This window comes from Ixodes scapularis, unplaced genomic scaffold, assembly GCF_016920785.2.
Source record: "Ixodes scapularis isolate PalLabHiFi unplaced genomic scaffold, ASM1692078v2 PGA_scaffold2__306_contigs__length_199485367, whole genome shotgun sequence".
Classification (NCBI taxonomy): Eukaryota; Metazoa; Arthropoda; class Arachnida; order Ixodida; family Ixodidae; genus Ixodes; species Ixodes scapularis.
In genome coordinates this window covers 161,272,798-161,287,929 of record NW_024609857.1, presented here as the reverse complement: position 1 = coordinate 161,287,929, position 15,132 = coordinate 161,272,798, and positions in this window count along the sequence as shown.

Here is a 15,132-nt window from a genome sequence, read left to right as displayed (position 1 = left end):
CTACTGCAAGCTTCGGGCAGTAAAAAAGTATCAGTAGAAAGACATGAGAGGCTAGGAGGCTCACATGGCTAAAGTTGTTGCGCCTGCGCAAAACCTAAGTCGCCTTCTGGCCTCCATGAGTTGGAGAGCGCTCTTACCGGGAGTGCGACTTTTTATTTATTTATTAAAATACCCTCAAGGCCCATCGGGTAATACAGAGGGGCTGAACAGATAAGCAGAATGTGCGAAACAAACATAAAGATCGGTACAAATATCCTCATGGCAGTGATGTGATTGCTGCGCCAATTGCGCCAAACTGCGCCAAGTGGCTAACCCTGCTACATCCTGCTACATTTCGCCAAAATATGGGTGATCTGCGCCAAGCCTGCGCCAAAACACCGATTTCGGTTGTCTTTCAAAACCGAAACTAAACTGAGTACCGTAATTGAGCATGTGTGTGTTATGTTCTTGCATGTTTTTTTTTTTGGTTTTTTTTTGCCGTTTTACGTTTTGCGCTTGCATCGTCTTGTGGTTCATGTCTCGCGTCTTTTTAAAAATGTTTTCAACGATAGACGCGGGTGTGTCTGGACGCTCCGACGCTAGTGTGCCGGGCACCAGTCATGCAGTCATGCTGGGAAACGAAACCACGTTTTTGCGCGGGGGGAGTTTCTTAGTGACCTTATATCACTTGCTCCTGAAAGCAACGGCCGTGGGAAAACGATATTTGTTCCCTTCCTTCCAGTCACCGTGGTCGAGCAATGTCGTCGGGTTTTGCCGTCCCCGTGTCGCTGTAGATATGGCGCTTTTTAAGATGAAACTCAGCGCCGCCGCAAGTTCCTCAACATTCCTGTTCTTGTTTAAATCGTACGTTGCTATAAAAATCCTTCTTTAATTCAAAGACTGCAGTATCCAAGTATTGATTACCTAGGTTTCGCTCGGTGGGCTTTCTTTCGCGCTAGGTACTTGGAAAATCTGCCGCGAAAGAAAGTTGGTGAAGAGAAGTGAGCTAAAAAAAAGCAAAGAAGGCAATGTATATGCATTGCCTTTTTTGTTGACCGTAACCCGCACAGCGCGCTTGTTTATCTCGAGCCCAGTCGTTGCACAAAGCGCCCCAAGAACTTTTTGACCCTGGCTCGTGATGTCTGCATCAATGCGCTCAGGTTCTTTTTTTGTACTTGGTTTTGCTGGCCTGGCAAGCACGCGCCGCTGGACGTTTTTGTCGTATGCTCGACACTTACATTTTTGCATACAATTTTGGGAATCTTTTGGCGATGGAGCGGAATGGCACGGTTTCGGTTTCGATCAAAGAGCTGTTGTCTCCGCTCGCGCGGCAAAGTACGCGCAACTGCAAGCCTGCTGAAATTGCCCTCACGTGCATGCAAACATCGTTGCACGACAGAGGCACCAGCCTGGCGCTTGCAATTCATTGTTTCATGTTTGCTTACTTTTGACGAAAATCTGGCACGTCGGGAACTAGTATGACGGTGGCAAGCGGTTTTTCGGAATTGCTCGGCAGTGCCTACAGTAATGCGCTGCACACTTCTGGGATGTCTCAGCAGTAAAACCGCAAGCAGCAAGTTCCGCCACAACGAGTCACATCAGAGCACAACACAGCACGAAGTGCCCTTCATTTGTACAGCACTTAAAACGAAAATTTTTATTTTTCTAAGAATATCTGCTCCAAAAGCCACTTATGCTACTCCGAAACATTGTCTTGCCTGCTCCAAAAGCCACTTTTGGTGCTCCAAAACACTGTTTTGGTTGCTCCAAATGCCACATTTGCTGCTCCAAAACACTCTTTTGGCTGCTCCGAAAGGTGCTCCAAAATGGCTTAGGCCAATCACATCACTGTCATGGGTTACTTGCATCAAAATAAATTGTAGCAACTACAAGTTTGGACATTAAAAAACCTGACGATGAAATGGGGGAATGACACGAAAATGCACTCGATCCATGCATAAAAGAGCATCTTTCACGCTTTTTATTTAAAAGACATTCGATGAAACGGCCGTCAGCGATTCGATGAAACGGCGTTCGATGAAACGGCGTTCGATGAAACGTCCATTTTTTCGATGAAACGGCGTTCGACGAAACGGCGTTCGATGAAATGTCCGGGAACCAAAAGGTGGAACAGAAAAAACGATCAGATAGAAAAGCTACACGGACTGAGTGTATCTCCGTTTCACCATACACTTGATAAACGGCGAAAGCTACGATCCCCGTTGGCCAATCAGAGCAAAGGAGCGACGCACGAGACAGCTCTCCGTGGGAGGATCGTGTTTCAATGGTACATCGTCAAGTGCTTTGCTCCGATGCCCCGATTGGCTCACGAGGGTCGTAGTTTTATATCCTGTCTTCAAAGGACTGGCTCTCACAACGCTTGAACGAGCACTTAACGCCTCGCCTTGTCCTGTGCGGAAGGTACTCCGTGATAATGGTTTTGTCCGGTTCGACATTCTGACAATATACAATGACACTTTTGTGAGCTGCTTGGAGATGTCTTCGGGGTGATCCGGGAAGTCAGACATACTGCTTTGGTACAAGATTATGTTCTGTATACCCAGGGATGGACCACACCGGACGCTGCAAGTCGTTCCAGCCAATGCAGCGCTGCGAGCGCTTCATTTGGTCTCGTGCTCCGCGTGTTTCCACACTCAGCGCATGTCACGTGTCACACACTCAGAACTGATTTAGCTCCGATGACTTGTAGCGTCCGCTGCGGTCCATTTTAAGGTAGAACGGATCGTAACAGACTACGCTGCTTTGTGTTTGCGAATAATGGATCGCTTAGAGTGGTTCATTGGTAAATCCTGCTTGAGTTCAGCCTGAGCTCGCAAACTCTGGACACAGTAAAACTATGTGGCGTAGAAATAAAAGCCACTGAAAATGTCAGTACCGTTTTTCTTTTTGTACTTGCAACTTCTGTGATTGCTTGGGACCGAGTTCGGCCCTGGGAGCTGTTTGCCGCACTGTAAATTTGTCCAGTTATTAGTTAGTGCAATGATTTTCATGTAGGTGATAGGCCCTCTTGGGAAGAACATATTAGAAATAGTTCAACGCTATATCTTGAAGACATTGCCAGATAACAACTCACAAATAGGTAAAAATTTCAAAGCGGCCTAGTTCGTGAATTTCGAAGCGCTGCATTTTGGATGGAGACAAAATAATGCAACATGTTAATGGAACACCACGCGATATAGTGTAAAATATTTTCCTCGAGAAAAAAAGAATTCTTTTAATTGCACGCTGAAGTTGGGGAACTTTTCACATTGAAGCACGTTTGAAGCGTTGTAAATATTTTCAATTATAAACTCGAGTAAAAAAATATTTTTAGATGATTTACCGTTCCGGAAAGAATATACAAAAAAAATTAAACGCTATATCTAGAAAATACTACGAGATATGCACTCGCAAATATCAGATACAAATATCTAAGTTACACGAACGCACACACGCACGAAGGTACACAATAACCAGAAAGCCGAACGCAGAGGCTGATGTACGAGTAGTGATCAAACTGTTTCTGCGGTTGACATCATGGGACGTCGCGTTCATGTGGGAGCTGTAAAGGTTAGGTGATCAAAAATGCACAATCATGACAATCAGAGCACATATCTCCAACATTTTTTACCCTCAACAACCTTCTCTCCCCCTCCCCCTTTTTTCTCGCTCAAAAAAAAAAAGAAAAGAAAAAGAAGGGAGATCATTTAATGGTGCGACTTTTGCCGACGGTGCACGCGCGCAAAAGTACTTGTCAATCGCAAAAGTGTTATTTACGAGATAAAGTACACATGAGAGTGATTGTCGCTTTAGATGTCATTATAATTGGTTTTAGAAGTGCACCCATACAGTAGCCTAACCACATAGTTTTAGCCCAACTACGTGAAAACGATCAGTTCTTTCGTTGACCCGTTCAAGACTGGCAGTTGTTGAAATATTTTAGCAAAGCGAAAACCGGGTATCGGCGCAAATGATAATCTCTACGCAAACCCGAGCCCCTGAAACTTCAACAGGGCCTCCGGTATATGTGTGCGTGTGTTCACCTTGGTTAGAGAAGTCATTCCAGATATAGTCACGGCAGTCCGGAAAGTCGAAGTGCTTCCGTCGCATTCCAATTAATGCTCGGCGCCTTTATTCTTGGCTGTAAGTATAGGTTAGGTTAGCTAGCACCTCACGCGTGATCCTAAGAACAAACGATTCCGTCAAAGCATTTTATGCTGCACAGGTTACGCCACCTCAGCTTATGGGATATCAGTGATACATTACAATAGACTTGAGTAGCTCTTGCTGTGTTGCAACTTACAAGCACAAGTAGAGAATTAAAGAAAAAAAATATTATCTTCTTTTTTTATTAAAAACGAGCTTGCGAAAGCACGGTTATGGTCTCATCTCATATGTTGCGCTGTAGTACAGCATGGCGACACCACTGATTCAGATACTTTGGAGTTATTAGCGCATCGTAAAACCTCGTTGTCATCGGCGGCTTCCTGAACAAGCTCGCGGCATGACAGTAATATATTATATTGCGCCTACATTGCACTGTTTGCAACAGCAGACTGATATTTCATTATCGACAAGCAAACTCTACCTGCAAAAATTAAGTGTAATACGAAGAGAATGCCCATAGTTTTAGTAATCAGTAATTTGTAATGTGATATAATTAAATTTTAGTGATTTTTAAGAAAGGAATCGGTAATGTAAAACAGTTAGTTTTGGAAAATGCTTTTGCCATCTCTCGCCTAGAAATCTCAAGAGGGCGACTGTACTAAAGTGATTAACCATTTCGAGAAGAGATATTGAGTTGAGAAAAATTAACGCAATATTGTAATTGCACTTCCAAAATTTGACGGGTGAACTTGTACGTTAAACTTTTGCTTACGGAAGGGTGAGTTCTAGTCACCGGTGTGGCCACGTGCAATATGACGTCTAAACGCGGCACTGGTCACTAGTAGGATCTCAAAACGCAATATAAAAATGCAAGGAACCGGAAAAAAAAAAAAGAAAAGGCTGTTTCGTGTTGTGGATTTTTGAAGATCTCAATATTTGGAGTTTTGGTCAAATTTCAGAACAAAAACAACGGTTTAACAGCCCCCAGCACTGTTTATTTCAACGTGTGTCCCATTTAGGCAACACCAGGTGGGTTGGGCTAAAAGCACCGGACATGTTAGAGTACGCACGCTGGCATGAGTTCCCGTCCCGTAAACACTTTTTGTAAGGCTCGTCGCTTCCTCTTCAAGTACCCAGGGTCCCATTACACTCTGTAGTACCGTATTTTACGGACTATACAAGTTTAAAAGTTGAAAATTCACCCGATGCAGAATATCTACAGGTGCGGACAATACAATGATTTAATTTTTCTAGATCCTTCACTATGACAATCGTGAAGGATTTTATGAGTAACGGACTATACTGATGTTGATTTACGTACGATAAAGCTTCATCATGACCTAATACAGTAGGCGTTTGTCAAGATCTGCTGAGTATGATACTTTTTACGTTCGGACTAGGTGCTAAGTGCGGGCTTTGCACTGGGTGCCGATTGTGTACCGGGTGCGGACTATCTAAGAAAACACTTTTATTTTTGACGCAAATTATTTCCCTGCGGACTATGCACCGGGTGCGGGCTATAGTCCGGAAAATGCGGTAGTTCCTTCGAACTCTAGGGTTTTTGGACGATGGCTCTTGGCCTATGCCTATCCTCACATGGCCTTGGGTCACTTTACATGGACGGCAGAAGCAGTCAAATGCTCGGAGTAGCCAAGCATGCTTATCGCAAAAGAAAACAAAAATTCAGAGACAAAACCGAGAGGCTAGGCTCTGAAATGCTGCAGAAAGGAGAGCTCGGTTTCGGGCGCTTCTCTGGTATCGCCGAAGGAAAGGGATCGCTGTGCCTCCCGCCGCAAATCGCCCATTATGCGCTTAGCTTGGCTTATCTGGCCCCGAGATGCAGCAACAAAAGGAGTCTCCCCGCCGTCAAGTTAACTATGGGAGAGGAGGAAATGGGAAGTGTGGCGAGGGGAACTTTTTTTCTGGTTGAAAAATATTCTGCAGGTTGGTCTTTGAGCGCCGCGTGGTGGGAAGTTTTGAAACTAGCCCGAATGTCTCGGAATCTTGGCCTTGCCTCGAACATATCATTTCTGCTGTGCGTAAACATGGCTGAAAATAGGGCAAGATGGTTGACTATTTTATTAATCTGGCGCGAGGAAAGGTTCTTTAATTCGCCTCAACAACTCATCTCGTTGCATTCTACATCTTCAAGAGTTCTGTTATCGAGCCGGTTCTTTTAATTCTTATATTCGCCTATAAAAAGTTTAAATATAAAAAGGCACAGAATCTTTACTTTGGGGGTTCGCTCGCTTTGCTGCCTTGTTTATGTGCTGCAAAAGCAAAACAAACAAAAAAAAAAATAAAAAAAAATATATCAGCTTCAGAATGTCGTGCTGTTCAATCCCATATCAATACAAAATGCAGACACGAGCCTGGAACCGACGTGCGTGGACCATGAGACAAAGTGGCGACACAAACTAACGCGTGAGATAGTTTTCTACATTCGAGACACCTGTTCCCCGGGCCGGCGTCTCCCGGCAAGCTCGGCCCGACAGCGGAACCTGCGGTCAGAGGCGCCCTTCCTCCCGCCCTCGCACCGCCCCCAACCCCGATGGCCGCCGCGGTGACATAATCGACGATGGTCGGTCTCGATGGATCGCCGTCCCCTCCGTGCCGCCGCGTCGGAGGCTGCTTCCCCGCGTCCCGGAGCGCGAGAGGAGATGTTCCGTGGGCCAAGGTCGCGGCTCCGCCGGCAGGAGAGGGCAGCCCTTCCTCCGGCCCCCGCCGTTGGCCAGGCCGGTCGAGGCGGGCAGCAGGTCTCTCCTGCACCGGCGCCTATATAAGGCTTGCCCCCGACGCTCCCTGCTCACCCGCCGGTGCAAAAAACTCTTTGAGAGGGGACGAGGTGCGAGCATCGAGACTCATCGAGGAGGTCTCGTGCACAAATCTTCGTGACCAGGAGCTCTCGATCCGGGAACGGCCTGCACGGCGCACCAGCCATGGTGACCGCCGGCCTCAGGCCCTGCCTTCGGGTCGGACTATTGCTCGTGCTCGGGTGCGCGCACATCGCCGCAGCCGCCGCCGAAGGTGAGAACACGTGGTTGCTGCCGCCGCCGCCGCCGTCGCCTTAGCGGAGTGCGGGCCCTACGGCGTCGCCGCTGGTGTGAACCGTCCGACCGACGACCGGCAAGCTCGGATTTGGACTCCCCAGAGTTGAGCGTCCCGCGCCTCCTTCCACGGGATCGTACCTAAACCACCTAGAATAATCAAAGCCTCGGCAACATCGACGTGAGATCGAAAGCAGACGCAGTCTGGACACGAGTGCTGCCTCGGCGTTCGGCTGGACCTCGTGTCAAGACAGTGAGTCGAAGTAAACGCTCGGCGTATGGGGTCCGGGTCTCCAGTCACTGAGCTGCTGCCATCCGAGTGTCACGTGGAGTTATACGAGGCTGTTCGCAGGCTTTGATTCTTCTAGGTGGTGTTGGTCCTACTCCATCCTGTGCCTTCCCTTATATTACTTCTCGTCCCACACGCGCGCTCCATCTCGGATACAGTCGGCAACGCCTCGAGAGTGAACGTGATAAAATTAGGAAACTTCCAAAGGGTGCACATATATTTCCTTATACGGTTATTCACTCTGCCAGTTCTGCGGAGGATAACATTTTATCATATGGGCTCACGGCGTATTCATCTGGAACGATATGGCACCCTGCTGCACAGTCGACTCTAGATGATTTGCATTCGATGTCTGACCGACATTTTTTCGGCTGCCCATGACCGTGGAGCCTATTTTAATGTTTTATAATCGAGCCCCGTTAACACTTCACGCCAGTGAGTGAGAGCTTAAGACAAGGAGGGTGCGGCTATTGCGTCCAGGCTTCTTGTTTCATAATTCCTTATTCGGCCTTGTTGTTGGCTACTTAAAGCTGCCCTCTCATTGGCTTTAGAGCGATGAAAGAGACTATCGGCACTCGCTCCGCCCTGATTTTCTTAAAATGTCAGGGACTACAACATCCGGTGCAAATGTGTACCCACCTGATCTTAGTCTACTCTCTGGCAGCCTTAAGGAACCACCACGAGTAAGACCAGATGAACGAGGTACGATTGTTTATTGATTGGATTAGCATATCCCATTTATCTCGGTAGTCACTAGCAGTTTTGCTCGTCTGATGTCCTTTGGACCTGCGCGGGGAAGGAGAGCGATCTGCCAGGTCGTATCGGCTGGCTGCGCGTGCGCGTGAGAGAAACGCACAGAGCTAGCCATCGCTAAGAAATAGATTAAGAGAACAACCCCCCCCCCCTCCCCCCTTTCCGCGAGACCGTCTAGAAAAACCGAGTATTAACGTCGAGTACCGTAGGGCGTCCTTCACGTGGCGGGATGATTAATCTTACACGTGATCGTTTATCTAACAGAATTTTTATCGAGGTTTAGCAGCGCAAAGGCTCGCCTCTTCCCGCCAACTAAGCCACACAAAGGGTGTACGGATGCAGTGCAATTGACCTCTCGACACGAGCAGGCAGCTCAGCGGCCACAAACAATCCGCCGCACGACTTTGAACCGACCCCATCCAACCTTCGGTCGCTGACGGGTGTGCGGAGATGAGGTGAAACGTGTATAGACGCTCACAAATTGAATAGATGCGCTCTTCCGAAAGCCAGAAATTAGAAAGAAAAGTGGAGAGAAGGAGAGGGGGGAGAGTGCGGGGACGTTGAAGCACCGAGCTCTGGTTGGAATGATCAGTGGGTTGGAATGAAAGCTAGCTGCATTTGTTTTCACTCGCTGTTCGAACGCGTTCAAGCACCGAACGCCGGACGCCGGCGTTTAGCGTTCGAACGCGTTCGAAGATTGACTAGAGACGTAGACAGCTTTCTTTGCGTCTACCCAGTCGGCGTTCCAATTTCTACCCGCATAGGACGTCGCAGAGCGTTCGCCCCAATCGCTGGTGGCGACGGAGAGGGGTCAGCAGCTGCGCAGCCAATAGGATTGCAGAATTAGCAGTCAAGAACGTCGAAGAACCAATCACGAAGGAACATAATAAGCCACGCCCTGCGTTTCTTAAGCTGCCAATTCCTATCATTTATAGATTGGAGGATAAAAAAAGGTCCGCTTTGCGCACCCCGGATAACTACATAAAATCCGGTAACATTTCGCGCGCTTACTGAATGAAGGGAACGGAACAAATGAAATTTGTATTGGAATATTACAGGTACCACTAAAATCCTTTTACGATAAAACAAATGAACCCGTGATAGTTGTACTGAGCATACACCGTTTACGCACGTCAGATATAATTTACGGTTCGTGCGTTCCTTTGCGAACGATTCTTTTCCGTCAGAGATGTGGTATGAGTAGTCATATATATATATTTACGCGACACTGGCAAGGTGTGCCGATAGAGTACGAGAGCGCAAAAAGCATTGAGATTTCAAATCTTAAATGCACACTGATATCTACCGTTGGCATTGTACGCAGATAGAGATTTTTTTAGTTTGTCTTAGTAAAAAGGCCATAAACTAAAACGGCAGCCTCGGAACACTTTTTTTATTTCTTTCGAAGTCATTGTTAGTGTAGCGAACCGCAGCGCTTTCTACCGGTACCGTTTCGAATCCATACCACTGGACTACGACCATTAAATATCCGAAAGAAAGTTTCCCATCTTACTGCAGCACTGCGCCAAAACCATATCTCAAATCCGGAAATAAGTAGCCAAGTACCGCTCCTTTTCAAGAACTTTCAACCAAAAAAAAAAAAAGAACACAGATTTTTTTTTTTCGATTTAAAATGTATGAACGTAGGGCTTCCATGATCTAAAAGTTGGAATCTTGGCATCATTCCGAGAATTCGAGTGCTCATCTCCAACACACTGCTTTAATCCCTTCCTGTATAACCTTTTCTGACTGGAGCCAACAGTGTGACGATGAGCATTCGTAAAAGAAGTAAATTCCACCAAGAAAAAATCATATAAAAAAAATTTAATACGCAATTGTCGGTATTGCAAATTGCAAATCAAATCAGCTAGAAAAACACACAGGCACCCAAACCGCAAAAAGAAAAGAAAAATAATGAAAGTGATGTGCTTTTTCGGAAAACCCTCAGCCTTCAAACTCGTTCGAGCGTTCTAAAGTCAGTCGACCTTTGCTCTTCGATGCTGAAAACTGATCACCTAATTGCAACACTCTAGTATAACCTCAGTGAGTTGTCGCAGGAAGCGCGTAATCTTCACTCCATCAGCAATAAGCATAAGCCCGTTGCAACTACACTGACATTTAACGGGAGAAATGAATAGACAACCGATATGCGTACGGCGAAACTTCAACTAGCGCCGATCGGCTTCCTGTGTTCGAGGTCGTCGAGTCCTTCCAAAGTCTTTAATGCCGAGCGATCAATAAAAATAGGATGCCCAAAAGAAAACATACGAGAAAAAAGATGCGCATCACCAATCTTAGCACGTATAGTTCCATGCCGAAACACTCGCTTAAAAAGTAAATAGACAGGCCTGTTCTGTTGGCAGAAATCTTGACTGCTCGTTTCCGTCCAACTCGCCGGCACGTCGTCGACATGCCGCCGAGCGTCCAGCACAACAAACACTGTGAGAAGAAAAATCAAATCCGTAGAATAGACTCGAAGATTCGGTAAATTAAGCAAAGCACACAAATGCTTTTTTTTTTTTTCAGCGTCGCTTTATTTGTTTGTGGGGAAAAAAACACACAAAGTAAGCTCACCTATGAAGGTAACGAGTAAATTAAACATAAAGGTGGATTAAAAGTTTTCTGTAAAAGTGTTTAAAGCACATACCTCTTAATAGATGTAGACAAGAACTACGAGTCTGGTTTTCCACTCCGGGGCTATGTACTCACACCTTTAAATGTACGCAAAAAGAACCGACTTTATAACGCCGAAACAAAAGCCGGGAAGGATAACACAACTTCAATTTCCAGAAAGATGGCGATTTTTGTTGGTTTGTCCCCTATCCCAAATCTATAGTCTTAGATTTGCCTGTTAAACAAGCACCCTCAATGTTTTTTTTTTTTTTTTTTTTTTTACGTTACACATTGGATTAAGATCCAGTTCGTAGCGCATAACTGACTGCATTAAATCATATAAAACAAGAACGTAATGTTTCTTTTAGAGTGCTCCTCCCCAACTCTTCTCACACCATTATGTCTGTACGCGGGAGAGCGAAAAAATGACTCAGGTTTCCTTGAGTGCTACAGAGACGCAGCGTTTAAAACGGCGAAGGCCAAGGCATTGTAGTGTTCAGTGAACCCTAGATCACGTCCACACCCCTCGTGACGTCAGGGTATTTAGCGTCCACCTGGGTGTTAGGGTTCAAGACGAGTGTATTCACAAGACGCCATTTTGTTGATCATTGTTCGTAGCGCATGCCCCGTTATTAATTTTTACATTTTTCTTCTGACGCCTCGATGCTATGCGATAGAGCATATCCACGCGGTGAGAGCACCAGAACTTGACGTATCTAAAAGCGTATTTTCTTAGGGGGACGGGGGGCATGAATGACTGAATTTTATAGTCGGTGATTTGTTGTTTGCCATAGCCACGCGCTATGTTTCCTGACTATATAGAGGATAACGTTTTGGGAACAAGTGCAACGACGCTAGTCTGTTCGTAACGCGTATTCGTTGGATTGCCAATGAGCAATGTCAAGTTGTGCTCCTTCAAGTGGCGTTTTTTTTTATCGTCTCGTTTTCTTCTTTTATGCCTATAAATCATACAATCTGGGCGAATGTTTCCGTAAATAAAGCAGTACGTCTGGACACGCCTCCCAATTTTGAAATAGGTTGTAAGAGACATTTTACGTTCATGCCTCTTAAAAAATGTGTTAATTTTGTTTGAAACAATGGTGTACAACTTTATAAAATTGATTCAAGATCTATGCCCAAGTTGAATGTCGCCTTAAATGCCAGAATGCACCGACTTTCCTCAGAGACTGATAAGAGTCAAGAAAACGTCAAGCAAAACAAAATAGGCATATAACGCGTGTAAAGCCATCTTGTTTTTATTACTGCCTTTGTTTGTAGACGCACGAAAACTCCCAGTACCCCTGCACTTCGAGATAGCGCCGGTATTCACGAGGGTTCCTATTTCCACGCTACCCACGCGGCTTCTAATGGTCCTTAACTAAACAAATAAGGATGTGCAATTTTTTCCTGCTAGTATTCGCGCGAGAGCTCAATACGTCTTGCCTTTACGGCTCCACAGACTTTAAATTCCGGTAGTTTGGTACCTAGCATTTACGGTAAAACCATCCGAATGACACATTGATCTTTCATTAAAACATGTTGAATTCAGAGTTGTGTGGACAAGTACGAAAAATTCGCACAACATTAAATTGTTCCATTGGTCTTTTGATACAGCGCCGTTTATATTTCCATGGCGATGCACGTCAGTATCCCTTGAACGTTTCCAGGTTTGTCATGAGAAGAAGGTGCCTGTGGTGTGTCATCACGCTCGCAGTCGTAGCAGTCGACAAGCTATCGTCATGCATTCCTTCGGCTGATGTACATTACTTTGAACCAAGTAATTTTTAATGAGTGACAATGAGTTACTTGCTACATGTTGATGACTTTCCCATGGAATTTAAAGTGATATATTGTAGAACGTAATAGTATCGTCAACAGTGCAAGTAGAATCCTGCTTATACTCTCGAAAGAATATTAGACAATATTTGCCATAAAATATCCGGTGATGAGGCGCTGCACTATTTTCGGGGTACGATAATAGGCAAAACACTTAGCTTCAGACACAGAGATGTAAAAATCCGCCTACCGGATGCCTCTTTATTTTGCATAATCCGTAATAAACGGGCGATTAGCGAGCGAATCATACGCAAACAACAAAAGGTGCTAAACATTCACGAGTTTTATTGTTCGTTTTTCTGGCGAATGAAGAGAGTCTGTTGAGGCAACCGGGTCTGCGCGCATAAAACCGGCTCTGAATATCTTTATTCGTTCTCGGGGATGCTGGCTTTCGAGCGGCATTTTTGATAATCGTCTACGATAGCGCATAACAAAAGAAGCATAAACGAACGTACAGCGACGAGGCCAACAATCGGTCCAGGAGCTACGCGTATACTTTCCGTCCCCTACGCTCCGTTTGCCCTTACAATGGACGGACAGCGGCGGACCGTACGAGCCAGTGGAGCCAATCCGAAATCCAGTGAGTGTCACGTGACTTCCGGGAGAGTGCGCAGCGACGCTCGGCGGAGCGCGTAGTCACGTGACGGTGTTCGCGATACTGGATCGGCTGGGAATGGCTCGTAGAATCCGCCGCGGTCCATCTCAGTGTGCAACGGAGCATAGCAGCTTCGTTTTCGCCCACAACCCGCAAACCAGGCTTCGGCGGCTTTAGGGGTCTTCCCTTCACCGGCCGGACAGCCGTGCCGGGTCAAAACGGGTGAAAGGTGCGCCGGAGATGGAGTGTAAATTTCTGCTCACGTAGACCGCGTCCCGTAAATAAGAACGTCCGCCATTTGCATGTTCGGGGTCATTCTTCGCGGCGCGTTGACTTGAATGGAGGAGCTCCCCCCATTTTTTTTTTTTTTTCCGTAACTCTTTAACGCAAGCGGTCGTGTTTCGATTCCTCCGACTGCTCGCTTCGCTGAAATTCGTATAAATTTTGCTTCGATGGCGCGGTTGACGACGCCTGCTGACCGCGAGCAAAGTTTATGGAAACCCGATGTCCATTTCACCGAGGGTGGACGAATGGGTTAGTGTGTTAATCGGCTCTGGTTCCTGCACGAGATGTCTGGAGCAATTCCTCCAGTAAGTCCGGTTATCGAAGCGAGAACGGGTTTCGTTTGTTCTAAAACGTTTGAGGCGCACGACAAAACGAATTTTGTAAGGGTTTAAAGGCACGATTATGTCCTGCAATGACTCCTAACTTTAAGGTGGACTGTCGCAATTTGTAAATTATAAAAAGTGATGCTGGTCAACGGGTCAGTAATGTGGGTTACCTTCGAGCAACCCACTTTGACTTTAGGCTCGCATAACATATGCAGTTCGAATAACCAAATCGTGTGTAGTTAGCAAAAAAAAAAAATTGTTATCAAGATCTGGCTTGTCGAGATTTCTCTCATAATTCGCGCTCCGTCTGCTTTCCTGGTGAGGGCACGAGTATGCAGACCTTGAAATCTACGGGTTGTGCGTGACGATGCAAAAGAAAATGCACTTTTCGCGTAAAAATATTTTCGCCCTTAGACACTGGGCATGGCGTTTGCTTTGTCCTAGCGCCTTTTTAGGAACATACGCTTTTCGAATCTTGGCATTTGCAGAGCAATGATTGGCTACGCTCTTGTTCTGGGGAGAAACAGATAAGTGTACCTTGCTCATAAGAAGATCTATAGACGCTTTACACACGCGCCAGATAACCGCCGCCATTGCTGACCTTCTCTTGTCTTACCGAGATACCGAGCCACTGAGGCGTGTGTTGACGAGCCTCCACAAAGGTCAATGCTGGAAAGAAGGACACCATAGAATCTAAGATGCAAAAAACAGGCCAGTTGTGGTAACTGATCAAGTGAATTGAACGGAATAAGTGGAAACAAAAACTGAAGGTCGGTTATGGCGGCGCACATGCAAAACTGCTGCAAAGCGTCTATACAGTTTATTCGCGAACACGACGCGAGCAAATGATATGCAGGGTGGTTTTGTTTTTGTTTTTTCGTAATTCCGACTTTGCAGAAAAAGAAAGAAGGAAGTCAGTCTTAATTTTAGTTTTATGCAGGCGGTTAGAACGTTAATTTTAGAAACAGCCTGCCGTTCTGACACCTACTTCGTAAAACTTCGCGATTGGGAAACATTTGCAAGGAGACAAGCGCAGAAAACTTGAGCTCACTCGTTAATCCGCTAACGAAGCGCGGTTGAAAGACGCGTGGATGTCGCCAGCCACAAGACGCAGGAAAATGCCGCCTTTAGACGTCCTTCAAAAGCATCGGCACGAGCGAGACAGGCCCTTACAGAGGTGTGCGAAAGACGGGGTGTGACATCACCTCGCGCAGGTGTTCGCGGGTATTGTCTGGTGTAGGGTGTCGCTTGGGTCGTGCTTCTTCCGTGTCTCTCTTCCTCGAATTATATATTACTCTTTGT